Raw genomic sequence first — 4,397 nt, 5'->3', positions numbered from 1 at the left:
CACTCCTTCTCAGGCATGCTCTGGTCAACCACTCTTGGTAAATGTTTGGTAGGGAAATTGCTACCAAGAAGGAATTAGTATTTTATTAATATTAATATTTTAAATAGGTTAAATTAATATAAATATTAAATTACTTTTTAAATTCATTAATATTTTAATTAAAATCAATAATCTGCACTCAAGTTCTTCCAGAATTTGAAGGAGATCCCCGTTCAGGTACAAATGCGTTGCTTTGCTGCCTCTTTGCTGCTGAGAACCTACAGAGTTGACTCAGGAATGATCTGCCTTCCCAAGGTTCACAGGCCCCCCCCCCCCCCCCCCCCCCCCCCCCCCCCCCGCGCCCGCCCCCCGGCCCCCCAAGGTTCACAGGCCCCCCCCCCCCCACCCCGAGCAGCGTTCCCTCGGAGCCTGTCCCAAGGCCCAGAAATTGGGAGGAAATAAGGACGTTATCCACTTCTCTGCCCAGGTTGTGCGTGCTGAAAAGCACTTACTGAGTGAATTCCACTTCCTGGGCTTTGTGGCTCACTGACCTTGAATTTCCCTAGAAGAAAAGTGTCTTAGCAACGTCAAGAATATGGAGAACTGGGCACCTGCATCTCTGCTGGTGGAAACGTAAACACGTAGGAACTGTCTGAAGGTATTTTATTTAAAGCCCTTGAAATGCACATTCCGGGGGCGCAGCAGCTTCATTTCTGGGAATTTGCCATAAGGAAACAATCAGATAGGTGTCGAAAGAGGCAAGAATGTTTATTGTGGCATTGTTCATAATAATTAAAAATGAGAGACAACACCCTACGATAGGGATTGATTAAACAGTTTTCAGTATAGTGACACAAAGGAGTATCATTCGTACCATTAAAAATTATCTTGACAGACTACGGGACCCCAGCACTTGGGCTTACTCTGAAATTTTTTATCCCCACAGGAAAGTTTGGTTTATTTAAGACCGTAGTATGCCACCATTTTACAGCATACATAAATTTCAAACTCTTAAAAATTAATTTACCCCACCAAAAAATATTACCTTGTAGATATGTACTTACTGATGTGGAAAGATTAACTCAGACCCTGCCTGAAACTTTGGTATCTTAGTCGGTGCCACCTCTTCCTGAATGACTCCCAGACATTTCCTTAATGATACTTAAACATCCATTTCATTGCCTTTGTCCCTGTCAGACATCAGGTGACACCCCCAATATGTTCTAGTATGTTGGGTAAATCTGATTTAAATTAGCTTCTGTATGCTTATTGTGCCCATTCTAACTGGCCTGAGTGGAAATCCCAGCTTTTGATAAACTTCTTGGTCTGGGAGTCACATCATCCTCCCTGGATTCTGGTCCTACTTCAGACCTGCCCCAGATCTAACCTGATGATTTCAAAATACAGGCAGTAGAAGAGCCAACATTTAGCGAGTCTAGACAGGAAACCTGGGGGCCAAAACCAACTTTCAAGATAAATGAATACTCCTACGTGGTCTAAAATGAGGGAGTTCACGGAGAAATCTCCAGCTTTGCAGATGACTCTGAACTCTTCCAGGTCATCGAATGGCAAAGCCGATAAACTCCAAGAAGATCCACCAAAGTCATGAGTCATAGGGCAAGAAATTACAGCTGTAGTTCTCTGGGAGTATCTTATGATTACACTTCTCCCTCAAATGACTTCCAGAAAAGTCACCTGTACTGTTTTTATAAGATAGACATGCCCAACTGATTCATGATAACCACAAGAAGAGATGTGACTGTGACCGCTTCTGGGTGACATCCACCCATTGTCCCACCGACGCAGAGGACCACGGAGCCGCTGTGTCAAAAAGAGCTGTCATCCCGTGTTGACACAAAACCGAATCTCAGCCGTATTTGGGAATTGTGTGAACTTGGGATACCACATCTTTAAAAAGACGGGATGAGACTCAAGGAAGTTCTCAGAAGCACAAATGATTGATTGTGGACATGCGTATGTGGTATAGCCAATAAACACTAGAGCAGAAGGCAGAGGACTGGGGGGAAGCCCCAGCGAGGACACTGACTGGGGGTGTGGCCTGGGCAGTCTAGCCCCGTCTCAGCCTCTGTTCCCTCCACGGTCGAGGGGATTTGATTAGGTAACGTTCAGGAAAGGGCTGGAACTTCAAGCGTTCAACAGCCAGGATGGCTGGAACTTACCAAGGGCTCAGGAAAAGCCTTATTCTCCTTTTAGTGGGAGGCAGGCTACAGGAAGGGGGTCCAGAGGGTTGAGCATCTCCCACCAGAAAAGATCAAGGTGTCGGGGATAGTAACATGATCAGAAAAACCGGGGGTGGGGGGCATGTAGAATGAGCCCACCCTCCCCAGGACCCTTGAGAAACCAACCAGTGCCCTCTGCCTCCCACTTTCAGATGGCTGGCACTTGGTGGAAATCAGCAAAAGGACCCCAGGCCAGTTCAGGGCAAGATGGGAAAGCGGTGACAGCCAGTAGAAAAAGGACAGCAGCCCGGTCAGAGGCGGCCAGCCTTGGAGCCCTCGAGGGCTCTGCCGTCCCTCCTATCGGCCCCAACCAGCCCAGAGGGGTGAGTTCAAGGGAAACAAACCAGCCCGGTGTGAGATGACAGACTGAGCCATATACGCAAGCACACGACACACATGCACACAACACATACACACAACACACACATACACACACTCATACACATACACAACACAAACTCTTCACAACACGCACTCATACACATACATACCAATACTTACACACACACATACACACACAGACTCACAAGAGTGGGTAAAAGGTAGAAATATATCATGAGATTAAAATATCTACATGAACAAGACAAAGTCTTAGAAGTCACAACCTGACTCTCCCAATAACCCAGCGTTATTGGAAAGTTATGGAATGGCTGCGGAGTCTTTAGGGAGATCCCCACCCAGTGGGAAAGGAGCTGCTCAGGACATAGCTGGCTGTGGTCACTGAAAAAATAAATAAGACCATGTCATGCCTTGGCCCCCAAAGAGATGGGACACCTCACTAAATTACTCACACAGTTAGTGAAAGAAGATGTCTTTTGTCCAAAAATGGATACGTAGCTGAGGTCACAAGGAGCTGTGAGGAGGGTGTCTGAACCCCAGTCTCCCAGATATCCCTGTGGCACAGGACACCAGTGCTTTCTGCTGGCATCCTCCTCTGGCCGTGACATGAACTCTGCAAACCAACTCTCAGCTAGGTCTCCTCTGACTCCTGGCCTCTTAAACTGTGGGCATCTCCCCAAGTTTTTTTTTTTTTTTTCTACTTTCTGCATTACAGTAAGTCCCCTACATACGAACCTTCAAGTTGCAAACTTTCAAAGATGCAAACATGGCGTTCACATGTCCAATCACCTAAGTTAGTTCACGTGTCTGGTGTACATTGTCACATGCGTGCATCCTCTACAAGTGGTTGTGTTTTTGTGTGCTTTACTGTACAGTACTGTATAGAGTACAGTATCTTTATTTCAAGCCCAGGGTGTCCAGAAGCAAGAGGATGGATAGACCTGAATCCAGCAGGGAACCAGAACCTGTGTCATCAGAGTCAGCCATGAGTGAAATGGCAGCTTGCCCTCCATCTCCTATCGCTGACGAGCCTTCAGCTCTACCATCTCCCACCTGCTCTCCTCCTCCCGTCAGTAACTCTCCTTGCCTCTTCACTCGATGCCAGCCCCTGGATGCCAGCTGCTATACTGGACTACTGTACTTTTCAAGATATTGTACTGTGAGATTAAAAATGTTTTATTTTTTTGTTTGTTTTCTATGTATTATTTGTGGAAAAGTATTAGAAACCTATTACAATACAGTACTATATAGCCGATTGTGTTGGTTGGGTACCGAAGCCAACTTTGCCGGACTTACGAACAAATTAGACTTAACGAACGCGCTCTTGGAATGGAACTCATGCGTGCGTAGGGGACTTGCTCTACTTCCTCTCAGAAAGCACATCCGTAATCATTGCTTTACTTACATGCGTTCAGGGAGGCCTCCTCACACTGTGTGGAGTTTCTACTGCTTTGCATGCTTGTGTTTACATATTGGCTCCCAAGACTCATGTCCGCCACTTACAAATCGGAGCTGAGAATGGAAAGTGCTTTCACCCCCTTGGGGCGTGTTCACAGATGCTTGATCCAAAATTCCACACATGAATCACAGAGGGAAACAGAGAGAGAGAGAGAGATACCCCAATTCCCCATTGACTTCTACAGGTGTAGAGATTAGAACTTAGTCCAAATAGATGAATTTCAACCTGCCATTTAAAGATGGTACATATCCTTCTAAGAAGAGTAAGATTGCAGTGACTACAGGAAATAGAAAATAGAGGTCATGTTCCAGTTATCTCTGGCTGAGCAACGAAAACGTAAAATACCAAGTATGTTATTTTATCTCAGTTTTGTAGGTCAG

The sequence above is a fragment of the Physeter macrocephalus genome, chromosome 12 (assembly GCF_002837175.3).
Source record: "Physeter macrocephalus isolate SW-GA chromosome 12, ASM283717v5, whole genome shotgun sequence".
Lineage (NCBI taxonomy): Eukaryota > Metazoa > Chordata > Mammalia > Artiodactyla > Physeteridae > Physeter > Physeter macrocephalus.
The sequence above is the reverse complement of the archived record's forward strand: the minus strand, read 5'-3'. Positions refer to the sequence as shown.